A 13,681-nucleotide genomic window follows, 5' to 3' on the forward strand; every position below is an offset into this window, starting at 1 on the left:
TTTCTTTTTATTCTTGTGCATTTCTTCTGAAGTCAGTTTCACAGTGTGAGTCACCGCCTGCCCCCCTCCCCCCCATTTATAACCATAATAATAATACACTAGAGTAATGGCTTTCATGTAATGAACTATGGGAATCTGATTACAAAAATGGTGTCCATTTATTACAGTTAGCCTACTGTAAACATGCTACTACTATTACGACTACTACTACTAATAATAATAATAATCATACTAATCACAATAATCTTAATAACACAACATTATAATTTTGTTGGATTTTTCAGAAAGGGATAATTGTGACAGGCCTATAACATTTTACAAAATCTAAATAATGGTTCATGCCGTTCATGCCGTGGGGCTGATATTTCAATCTATTTCACTTCCTGTATAAAAATATGTCATTTTTGTGTTGTATGCATGCTTGAAGAAGACCGGAAAGGTCGGTCGAAACGTCGCATCTACTGCCTTTTTGTCTATTAAAACACCTTGGAACAACAAGTGAGTTGCGAGCCCCCCGCTTTATCTCATGCCGTTTTTAGCCATAATAATATTGTTAAGTATATACCATATACTATATCATACTATACCATATATCATAATCCATACTATACCCACACCATACCATATACCATACTATACCACATATACTGTAGTCTGGCTATTATTCAGGGTGTCTAACGTTAATCTTTTGCATTCCCTGTGTTCACGAGGACGTTGTAACCAGTTGACCGCTCTTGATCATCCCTCCCGGACGCGTGTACCGGTTCCGCAACAGTAAGTGACTTCCGGGTAGGCCTGATTGGCCCCGACAGGCACGTGACGCGGCAAACTCAGGACGCGCAACGAGGCTGCTGAGAGCTGTCGCGCGGAAATAGGCTGTCTATTGCCATTCTCTAACACAAACTCTAACCTTAACCAGCTCCTTAACAGCGCCTAAACTTAACCGTTCTAACCTTAACCAACTCCGAAACAATGCCTAACCTTAACCTTAACCATGCCTAACCTTAACCATAGAAAGAATATTGCCATTCTCTAACACAAACTCTAACCTTAACCAGCTCCTTAACAGCGCCTAAACTTAACCGTTCTAACCTTAACCAACTCCGAAACAATGCCTAACCTTAACCTTAACCTTAACCATGCCTAACCTTAACCGGCGAAAGAATACACGTTAAAAAAAAAATCACGTTAAAAAAAAAAGATTTGATGGGATTCGAACTCACCAACAACGGACCGCAGGATCGCAGGACCGCTTCTCTGCGAGGTGAGCTATAGCGCCGAATGAGAGTCATGGCGTATTTGGACGGTTACGTAATTCCGTAAGGGCTCCGCGGAGCGTGCCGCGCGGCAGAGAAAGTTGCGCGTCACGTGCCTGTCGGGGCCAATCAGGCCTACCCCGGAAGTCACTTACTGTTGCGAAACAGCTACACGCCTCCCGGACATGGACACTTAACGTGCGGTTCCCTTTGATCATTCCTACCCCGACATTGACTGTTAACTTGCTGCTCTCTGATTCTCCTTATCCAAAACATTGACGTCTCATAGCGAGACAGGATACAAGTGCCGGCAGGGGGCGGTGGTGGTCGCTGGGCAGGAAGGACATCAGGAGAAGAAGAAATGGTTCATCGCACGGTGCAGCAGGGAGGGGCTTTCTCTTCGGCGTTCTACACAGAGGAAGAAGGACGTCTGGAACGTGAGCACCACCGAGTCAGCACGCGAGGAACAACTCAGTTACCAAACGGGTTATCCTAGAAATATCTGCGGTAGCTTAGCGTTTGGTTAATGTGCCAGAGACACTGTGAATGAATCAACAGGCGAGCATCGCCGAAGACCAGGTGGTAGACATTGGCCACCTTGCGTTAGCTGTGTATAGGCGTCATAGCAGGAGGGTTCAACACGACCCACAGTTTAGCTGTGTTTAGGCGAGTACCACAGTTTAGCACGCGCGCCGACCCACCTCTTCAGCCCAGCAGAGGACGCCACTACACTGCACGCTTCTTCAGCCCCTCCAAGCCGTTGCCCAGCAGCACCTGCCCCAGCGTCTACTCCGCCCCGCTGGCTGTTATCGCGGGGTCTCTGACGGCCATCTTAGCACCCGGACTAGTGGTGCTGAGGTTGGGCCCGCCATCTTGGATAAGTACCAGCGGCGCTCTGAGTGTTGAAACGTGTTCGGTAGACAGTCCACTGTGTGGCGCAGGCTCTGTAATGTGAAGAGTGAAGATAAACGGTGCTTTGAACGAACGCTGGAGAGCAGTGTATAGGGGCGCCCCAACCATTTCAAGCCGGCTTTAGATAGGACTTTATTTGCTAAATGTGGGCCCACTGTTAATTTCTTTTGAGTGTAATAATAATGTGTGGTTCTTTATAAAATTCCCATTGAACTCCTTTACTCCTTACCTGGTTCTCCCCTACCGCGAAGCGGAGCAGTAGATAACCCTTAAAGGGAAGAGGTTCTTACTGTGTCTGTAATATAGAGAGAGCACAAGGTGTCTATTGTGGGAATATCTTTCATTGTGGGAATAGCTTTCAGTGTGGGAATAGCTTTCAGTGTGGGAATAGCTTTCATTGTGGGAATAGCTTTCATCTATGTGTATTGTAGAGCGAGAGCACTAGGTGCCAGTGAGAGAATAGCTTTTCCAATTGAGTGATACACATGTACATTGAACCAGGTTATATAAAAGGAGACGTAAATGGGAACACTGTGTGTGAGTCTTTAATGTGCACTTTGCCTAACCCTTTTCTCTCCGGGTAATGCTCATTATTATTTAACCCTTTCCCCACCCTTGCCTATAGTTCATTGTTAAAGGTCTCTACAGGTCATTAAGGAAGGGTACTGCTTTGGGGGAGCGAATACATCATCCATCTTACTGCCATCAGGTGTGGGAGGGCTCAGGAAGTATTGGGGGAAGTGGGGGTGTGTGGGGAGCTACTGCTGATCACCCTGGAGGGCAAGAAGGACCAGAGTACCATCCCTAGGTCAGTGAATCCTAGGCCCCATCCGCTCCTGCTGCTCGACCTCCACTTCGACATTCCTGACCTAGTCGGGGATCCAGCTAGACTCAGCTCTGTTGTGTCCCGCTACCAGGTGGCCGTGTACAACCACTCCCATAAAGCAGGGATAATCCACCCTGCTACACATATACCACACCATACCATATAACATACTATACCATACCACATATACCATATACCACACCATACCATATGCCACACTATACCATACCATATGTCACCATATACCACACCATACTATAACATACTATACCATATTATTCCATACCATATACCACACTATACCATAAGAATCTTAAATAGTTTTAAAATAGTTTTTAACACTGTAAAGTAGTTTTTGTTTTACACTGTAATGTAATTTTAGCTATCTTAATTGTTACAGTAGTTTCATTATGCATTGTGTGTACTGACTTTTAATAATAATTGTTTTTGTATGTTTTTTTGTGTGTGGACCCCAGGAAGACTAGCTGGTTGCTATGGCACCAGCTAATGGGGATCCCTAATAAAATCAAATCATACCATACAATATCATACCATACTGTACCATACCATATACCACACCATATACTATACATTTACATTTAGTCATTTACCTGACGCTTTTATCCAAAACGACTTACACATTTTGTACGACAAGTCAGTAGGAAGGGTACAACTCTATCAGCTGAGGAACAATGTTCATCAAAGTGTTCAAACTTGAGTGCTGCAGTGTCGAGTGTATGTTAGTATATTAGGAAGAGTGCATGACAGAAGAGGACAGTAAGAAGGTTATTTGTATGTATTTTTTTTATTTACATTTTTTACTTGAGATATTGATTGAAGAAGTGTGTTTGGTCAACAGCGAAAGATTGGTTGGGTTTCAGCTGTCCTAACTGTGGTGGGAAGTTTGTTCCACCTTTGTGGAGCGAGGACCGAGAATAGGCGGCTTCTCTTTGATGACCCTCCCAGAGCTCGGATAGGAGTGTGTCTGAGGCGGCCAGAAGAAGTAGAGCGGAGGTTGGAGGGGCGTTTCCAGGTTGAGCGCCTTGAAGTGGATTCATGCAGCGATGGGGAGCCAGTGCAGGTCCCTAAGAAGTGGGTTAACATGGGCTGACTTTGGTAGGTTGGCGATCAGGAGGGCGGCTACGTTCTGAATGAGTTGAAGAGGCTTGGTGGCAGTGGTCGGTAGACCAGCAAGCAGTGCATTGCAGTAGTCGAGGCGAGAGATGACTGTTGATGGACAAGGAGTTACGTGGCTTCTTTTGTCAGGAAGGGGCCGATCCTTCAGTTCTGACATTGCTCAGCAGGAATCAGCAGGTTCTGGTTGTTGCGGCGATGTGAGCAGAGAAGTTCAGCTGGTCGTCCAATGTTCTTGGTGGTCAGGGACACGGCCACAGCTACATTCTCCACTGTGATGGAAAGGTCGGTCAGGGGGGAGGATTTGGCCGGCAGGTGAAGCAATTCTGTTTAGTTTAGGTTCATCCGGGCGGAGATGCCGGACAAACAGGCCGAGATCCGCTCAGAGACATAGATATCTGAGGGAGGAAGGGACAGAAAGAGTTGAGTATCATCGGCATAACAATGATACGAGAAGGCATGAGACGTGATAATGTTACCCAGAGATTTGGTGTAGAGGGCGAAGAGGAGGGGTCCAAGGACCGAGCCCTGGGGGACATTTAGTAGGAGTGGTTGTCGAGGTAGGATGTCAGCCATGCCAGTACAGAGCCAGCTGCTCTCCCATTCCTATGAGGGATGCCTCATACCTTTAGGAGGTCGGGGGTCAGGGACTACAGCCCCCTCAGCATCGACAGGGCACCGGTTGAGAGAGTGAACAGTTTTAAGTACCTCGGAGTCCACATATCCGAGGACTTGACATGGACCTCACACATTGACAGTGTTGTGAAGAAGGCACGGCAACGCCTCTACTTCCTCAGACGACTAAGGAAGTTCCAAGTCAGTCAGAAGATCCTTAAGAACTTCTACTCATGCACAATAGAGAGCATCCTGACTGGCAATATCACCTCCTGGTTTGGGAATAGCACAGCACAAGACCGTAGCAGACTACAGAGAGTGGCCCGCTCAGCCGAATGCACAATTGGAGGGGGGCTTCCCACTCTCCAGGGCATTTACAACAAGCGGTGCATGGGCAAGGCTAAGAGAATTATCAAAGACTCAAGCCACCCAAACAACTGCCTCTTTGAACTGCTGCGGTCAGGCAAGCGATACCGGAGTCTCATGGCAAGCACAGAGAGACTCAGAAGAAGCTTCTATCCCCAGGCCATCAGGATGCTCAACGAACAATAACACTATGTAACAACCATCAAATGCACTCACAGCACACACATCCACACGCACACACTCACTTTAAACATACAACTCACTGCAGCACCCACTTTAACCACTTTAGTACACCTAAGCACACTTTATATTTATCTGTAAAGAATTTGCACTACAACCCATACCTCATTACACCTTACTGTAAATTATATTGTACCTAAATTGTACCTCATCCCACTTCTGCTTTGCACTGTATAGTATATTGTATGGTAACTCAGTTACCTCTACTCTACATAGAGCATTGTATATATGTACTGTATATACTGAAAATGTTTGTCTATATACTTGACTTCTATTTTATACTTGCTATACTTATTTTATTATCTATTTTTGCCTAGCACAGTCTCTGGAGCGAAACAGAAAGAAGCATTTTGTATAAAAGTATTCTGTACTTCTGTATGACAACTAATAAAGAAACTTGAAACTTGATGCGAGGAGGATCTGATGGTTGACTGCATCGAAGGCTGCAGACAGGTCAAGGAGAATCAGGATAGAGAAGTCCTTCGCTTTTGCTAAGTGAAGAGCCTCTGTGACCGCTATGAGGGCCGGACTCTGTGGAGTGACCAGTCCTGAAGCCTGACTGATTAGGGTCTAGGAGGTCATTCTGTAAGAGATAATCAATAAGTTGGTTGGATACAGCACGTTCAAGTGATTTAGAGAGGAAGGAGAGAAGAGAGACAGGACCATAGTTGTCTATGACGGTGGGGTTCATGGTTGTTGCTTTTTATGACCGGTGTGACTCTGGCTTGTTTCAGGGAGGTGGGGACCACCCCCGAGTTGTGGGAGGAGTTGGCGGTTGCAGTTAGGAATGGGACGATGTCTGGAGGATGTGGTGGAGAGAGAGAGAGAGAGAGAGAGAGAGAGAGAGAGAGAGAGAGAGAGAGAGAGAGAGAGAGAGAGAGAGAGAAAACAATAGTTATTATAGGGGCAACTCCTGCCCAGACCCGCTGGACATCCCTTGTGACCAGGAAGGAGTGGTCAAATGTTTGTGGTACAATCTCAAAAACTCAAAGTACTTGACCAGTGATGCTATTAGTCGAAGGTTCTTTGGCCCTATGTATCTGGGAATATTTGTAAAACGTTTTCCACAGGGTAGGGAATTTGAGAAGATTAATTCATAAATCCTGTTAACCTGCAATGAGTCTCCTGGCCATTTTCGTTTTTCGCTTATATGGTTAAGATTCCCTATAAGATGACCTGACAAACTGTAGGCTTGTGATGTTCCACAAGGTGAGTAGAACTTCGTCAGAGGTTAGGGTTGATGGGTCACCTGCGGTTCACCACCCCTACATCCAGTGCCTTGCTCAAAGGCATTCTGCTAGAGATGGCGTGTGCCATAGATGTAATCAGAATGTAAGAAGGTTAGTGTGCATGTACCCTGATGAAGGCGGCTTTGTCAATCAAAACATGGCTGTGGCTGGCTAATACAGTCATTCTCAACCTTTTTCATGTCAAGGACCCCCAAATTGATACACATTAGGCCTGGGATAATAGCTATAGATTCAGCTATATAATATTATATAGCTGAGATAATAGTAGATAAACTGAAACCTATGATTACAATGGTCAGTCTCATATTCTCTAATTGGCCTGCCATAGGATGAATGTGAAATTGTGAAATGAAACTGTTCCCACATTTTCTGGGGACCACCTGGAATCCACTCAAGGACCCACTGGCACTGAAATAGCACCCCTAGTCTCTACTCTTGAACCATAGATGTACTGTATCTAACCAACAAATACACATACCAAGCAAATTGGTATCGCCATGTTACATTAAAGGTGGCTGGCTGAGAGAGGAGAGGGAAGGAGGACACTGAGGAGGAGATATATTATAGGGGCACTAAGAGGATGTGAGAAGAGACATTGTAAGAGAGGGGAGAGGAGAGGAGAAGAGAGGAGGGTATAGAAGAGGAGAGGAGATGAGGGGGAAGGAAGACGTGAAGAAGTGAGGAGATAATAGAGGGACACTGAGAAGAGATAAGCGACACTAAGAGAGGGGAGATTATAGGAGAGAAGAAAAGAGGTGAGGAGACAAGACAGAAGAGGAGAGAAGGACACAAAGAGGAGTAGAGGGGAGATAGACACTAAAAGAGGAGGAGAAGAGATGAGGAGAGAAGGGCACAGAGAGGGGGGAGGGGAGAGGAGGACACAGAGAGAGAGGGAAAGGACACATACAGTAGGGGGAGAGGAGAGGAGGATACAGAGAGATGGGGGGAGAGAAGGACACAGAGGGGGAAGAGGAGAGGAGGACAGAGAGATGGGGAAAGGAGAGGAGAGAAGGACACAGAGAGAGGGGGAGAGGAGAGAATTACACAGAGAGATGGTGGAAGGAGATGAGAGAAGGACACAGAGAGAGGGGGAGAGGAGACACTGATAGTGCTGACTGAGGGCGGAATCCACAAAGGGTTTGCACGGCTTTTTCAGACGCCGGTGCAAATAGCGCTGAACCACAGGTTTGCTATCCACAGAGGAGGCGCAACGGGTGAAATTAGGTGGTAACTGCGTTCCATGAGCATTGCGTCCTGTGCAATTAGCGCGTATTTAAATGTTTTCTTTTATTATCTTTTTCCCCCTCCTTTTTTCCGATTTTTCTCCCATCCCACTGTTAGTCGTTATGCCAATTCCCAACTCCCTTCCTGGTTGTTGCGCACCCCCCCCCTACAGTTGGTCCGGGAGACCGGAGACTATCACATGCTATCCTCCGACACATGTGCAGCCAGCCGGCAGCCAGCCTGGCAGCGCAGATTCTCACTGGGAGAGTGTAACGTGTGGAAGGTCACACTACCTCCCTCCAGATCCTTCCTTCGCTGAGCAGGCGCCCCGACCGAACTTTTTCTGTTTACAACGCCCAGGACCCACCCACCAGCTTTCCCACCCCTAACACTGCCAATTGTGTTAGTATGAGCGACCAGCCAAGCTGGTAGCAACACCGAGAGCTGGGCTCGAACCCAGCGTCTCCAGCATTGGTGGTGAGCGCCTTGCCCACTACACCACCTAGCCGCCCCACACTCATATTCTTGACTTGACTTAAACCCTTTTGCTCTTTGGGGAGCATAGGTCATTCATGAACTTTCTCCAGCTGGTTCGGTGTTGGGCAATTTTCTCTGCTTCCTTCTCTTTCTTCCTTGAGATCCGCCTCGACAGACCTTCTCCAGCTGTTTCTGGGTCTTCCTGGCGTTCTCTTCCCCTGTGGGTTCCAGGTTAAGGCCTGCCTGGTTGTGTTGGAGGATGGTTTTCTCAGGGTGTGTCCAATCCAGCCCCATTTCCTGCGTTTGATTAGGGTTTCAAGTGGTTCTTGTTGAGTGGTTTGCCAGAACTGTTCGTTTGTGATGGTGTTTGGCCAGTAGATTCCCAGGATGTGTCGTAAGCATCTGTTTATGAAGGTTTGCAGTTTGTTTGAGGTTGCTTTTGTGGTTCTCTATGTTTCTGCTCCGTATAATAGAACTGATTTGACATTGGTGTTGAAGATGCAGAGTTTGGTCTTTGTGGAGATGTGGTTTGAATTCCATGTTTGCTTCAGTATTAAAAATGCTGTTCTTGCCTTCCCTATTCTTGCTTTGATGTCTTTGTCGCTGCCTCCGTCCTTCCCCACGATGCTTCCCAGGTATGTGAAGGTGTCCACCTCGTCCAGTGCCTCTCCGTCCAGTTGTACGGCCTCTTCTAAATTGTGGTTCATCTTCATCTCCTTTGTTTTTGCTTTATTGATGTGTAGTCCTGTGGTAGCTGCAATTGTGGCAAGTTTTGTGAGTTTGGTCTGCATTTGTGTTTGTGTGTGTGAGAGGAGGACTATGTCGTCAGCAAAGTCCAAATCCTCTAATTGAGACCACATTGTCCACTGAATGCCCAGATTTTGTTCGGCTGTGGTTTTTTTCATGATCCAGTCGACTGCCAGAAGAAAGAGGAAAGGAGACAGTAGGCAGCCCTGTCTGACTCCTGTCTCTACTGCTGTCTGTGAGCTGGCCATCGTGTATTACTCTGCAGGATGATTGTAGGTACAGCTGTTGGATGATGGTTATGAACTTCTTTGGGATACCGTAATGTGCCATGAGTTTCCATATAGTGTCTCTGTCTAGACTGTCGAATGCTTTTTTATAATAATGCAGGACCTGCTCAGAGGTCTTTAATTGGCATTGGCTATTATCCACAACACACACACACCAGAACACACACGCATGCATTGTCTGTAGGATCGCTGATGCGATTAGTCTCTGCGATTAACCCATCCCGTCGTCCTTCCCCCCAAGGGCAGCCGGGAGCAGACAGGCGTCAACGTGAGCCGCGCCAGGGGACCAATCCAAGTGCTCCTGTCCGTCTTCGTCAAGGACGCCACAGCGTTAGCGATCTGTTGTTGTGCATGTTTTTCCATTGGGTTTATCTTATCGGGGGGGGAACCCTTGCGAGCACGGGGAGAACATGCAAACTCCACACAGAAAGGCCTGGGAGATACCCCACCTGGGTACCTGGCATCATGGAAACCTGGTCCCCAAGCGGGAATCGAACCCTGGACCTTCTTGCTGTGAGGCGACAGTGTTAACCACTACACCACCGTGCCGCCGTGCTTTTTGGAAGTCGATGAATGTGAGGTGGAGAGATGTGTTCCATTCCAGGGTCTGTTCTATGATAATGCGGAGGGTGGCAATGTGATCTGTACAGGATCTGTCCTGTCGGAAACCCGCTTGTTCTTCTCGGAATTCTTTGTCCACTTCTTTGGACAGTCTTTCCAGGATGATCCTGCTCAAAATCTTCCCTGGCACAGATGTGAGCATGATGCCCCTGTAGTTGTTACAGTCCTTCAGGTTGCCTTTTTTGGGGAGCTTCACCAAGTATCCCTCTGCCCAGTCGCTTGGCACCTTTTCTTCGCCCCAGATCTGTCCAAAGAGTTTGTGGAGTAGTGTTGTTGCCATTTCTGGGTCTGCTTTTATGGCTTCTGGGGGTATTCCGTCAGGTCCTGGTGCTTTATTGTTTTTCAGTTTTTGAATGGCCTTTTTTATTTCTTGTTTATTGGGCTTGTTGGTATTGACCGGTAGGGAGTGTACCGCTGGATGGATGTTGGCTAGCGCTGTCGGTTTGGGTCTGTTCAGTATGTCTCTGAAATGTTCTGCCCATCTCTTCAGCTGAGCCTCTTGCTTTGTGAGTGTTTTTCCTTCTTTGTCTAATATTGGTCTGTCCGGAGTTTTGCGTTTATTAGCCAGTTTCCTTGTGATATCGTAGAGTTCCTTCATGTTGTGTTGAGCTGCTGCTTCTTCTGCTTGAGTTGCCAGGTTGTTGATGAATTGTTTTTTTTGTCGTTCTTGATGCTCCTTTTTACCCGCTTGTCTGCCGTGGTGTAGTCTTGTTGTGCTTTTACTTTTGCAGCTCTTGTGCGACTATTGTTGAGAGTGTCTTTGGCTTGTTTGCGAGTCTGAATTTTCTGTAGTGTTTCTCCTGTCATCCACTCCTTGTGGTGCCTTGTCTTCCTCCCACATGTGTCCTCACATGTCTCCGTCCATGCCCTCTTCATGTTCTGCCAACGTTCATCGATGGATTGATGTTCTTCCAGTTGGCTCAGGGGGTGGAACCGGTTTGAGAGGCTGATTTAAAATTTCTCTCTGGTGTTCTGATCTTGAAGGAGGCTGACATTGTACCTTGTACTGACTTTTTTTGCCGTGTTGGTGAATTTCTTGAGTTTTAACCGGAGAGTTCCTATCAGGAGGTGGTGATCTGTAGCTGCATCGGCTCCTCTTTTCACTCTGACGTCTTGGAGGGATCTCCTGAATTTCTGTCTGATGCATACAGTATATGGTCAATCTGGTTCTCTGTTTTGTGGTCCGGTGAAATCCATGTGGCTTTATGAACTCTTTTGTGCGGAAAGACGCTGCCTCCTATGACCAGGTTATGGAATGTGCAGAAGTCTGTGAATTGTTCACCATTGTTGTTAATTTCACCTAGACCAGGGGTTCTCAACCTTTCTGCTGCCAAGGCACCCCTGTGTCCAATAAAATATTCCAGGGCACCCCTACATACGATAAAGACTTTTCCGGTCCTGTCTTTTTTGCTACAATGATGACAAAAGTGCTTGCTTTCAAAATAAAGTTTATTTAACCCATTGAAACCGGGAAACACATTTGTGTGTATATGCAGGCTATATAATGCATTATTAGCAGGCGTTTCAGGTCTAAATGTATAAGTAAATATAGCAATAGTGTGACCATGATAACAGTCTGGTTTAGCATGAGAACACAACATTGCAGCTGCACTGTTTGACTGGGGCAATGTCAGCGGTCGAATTGGTACTGGAAGGTACTGAAGTGGTATTGGTAACTGTAACCCGTTTCGATGGACGAGTTAAAAACTTGTCCATTTTGTGTGAAAATTCAGCTTTGCGGTTCACGTTGGAAATATTATTCTAGTGAGGTGACGATTGATTATGACATCACATCCCTGCAGAGTGCCTTTTACTGTTTATCTGTTAAATACAGTTTTCATTCATTCATTCACATTTTGTATCATAATAATCATAACACAGCGGCTGATACACTCACTTGTTCTGCGAGTAGACCATCGCCGTCGGAAGCGTGTAATTAGCACTTTTCAGAAGCTGTGTGGTCCGGTCTTGAACTTTCCATAACGTGTCTCGATAAATCCATTTGATTAGATCCAGCACTGAATGCATTTAGTGATTATTATCACGACGACGATTGCGATAGCCGCTTTGCATTTCCTTGATAACGGACATAGGACCCGTGATGTCACAGAAATGCAACTGCTCTGGAAATGCGTTGGAAAATCTGTTGGTAAAAGTAATGACGCCTGCCGCCGACATTAAGTTGGTGAAGTTTCTATAATAACTTTACGAAACGTGTGATCGATTTCTTTTTTAGTTCATGTTATTAGATTAGGCAATTATTGTATACACATGAAGCACTAGATAGACTATTTGTTTAGTTAAATAGTTATCATTCTATATTTTTAAAGAAACATTCCCAGGCAGATTTATCTCGCGGCACCCCTGGCAGCTCTCCGCCGCGGAACCCCTGTTGAGAACCGCTGCCCTAGACCATGTTTGCCCATTACTTGCTCTTTTCCTGTGTTGTCTTGTCCTATTTTTGCGTTGAAGTCTCCTGTCAGGATGATGATGTCTTTCTTTTTCTGCCGGTTGATGACTTGCTGTAGTATATCGTAGAAGTTATCTTTTGCTTGCTGTTCTGCCTCGTTAGTGGGTGCGTAGCACTGTATGATTGTGATTTTTTGGGCGGCTTTACCGGCTTGGTACATTGTTCGAATGTTCCAGGAGCCGATCTTTGTAATGTGTTTAGTTGTGAGAAGGGGGATCAGCTGGGCAACGTTCTTTCGGCTTGAGTTGTCCAGCACCATACTTGTCTGGGGAGAGACACCTTCCACGTCCACACTTCGCTGTGTATTTTCCATGAATGTTTCTGTAATCATTTTGTTCCGCTAAGCGGGTGATTGGCCCACCTAGAGGTGCTTTTTTGTCGGGTATTGCTCCCTTAGCCCTTTGCCCTCTCAGGTCCACCAGGCAGTGGTTGAACCATTCTTCGTCTGTTCCCTCACCTGAGACCAGTTTGCCATGGGTGACCCTACCAGGAGCACTAGGCTCCAGACAACATAGCTCTCAGGATCATAAAGACACGCAAACCTCTCCACCGCGATAAGGTGATGGTTCCATCATATGCTCCAGAATAAACCTTTAATTTATAACATTTCGTCGGGTCCATGGAGTAGACCAGGGGTAGGCAACCCTAGGCACGCATGCCTGCATAGGCACGCGGGGGCATTTTCATAGGCACAGGGGGCAGCATACATTTTTTTTAATTATTTTTATTTTTTTGTTTTGAAATATTATAGTGAAATATTTTGCACTGTTGTCGCATTTATCTTGTTGAAATCCTCCCACAGGTTATTTTTACCACCACATATTTAATTGAGACCCTTTATTTGTTTATTATTTCAATTTAGCTGGAAATACATTGCTACATCATTCAGTAACATTTGCAGAGCCGTATAACAAAAACATTATTACGGTCACCATTGTGACCAGTGGGATTAATCAACACATTTTATTATTTATTTTTCTATTTCATTGAACATTGCACATGTTAAAGGCCATTTTTTTTACTCGAAATGTGAGTATTACCAAGTCAACTTGTGTTCTTAAAACAATGACAATAAACATAGTTTTATTAGGTTGAAATAATGTGGTTGTGTACTTATTTTTCTGTTAACTTATTATGGATTGAAAACTGAAAACCTTAATGCACAGTAACTGAACTCAATATTTTTAAGTTCTGGTAACTTATTATTATTAATTTTTTTACAGTGTAGTCTTGCGATCAATCAAAACGTATTTACA

This window comes from Notolepis coatsorum (genome assembly GCF_963971535.1).
Source record: "Notolepis coatsorum genome assembly, chromosome: 17".
Classification (NCBI taxonomy): domain Eukaryota; kingdom Metazoa; phylum Chordata; class Actinopteri; order Aulopiformes; family Paralepididae; genus Notolepis; species Notolepis coatsorum.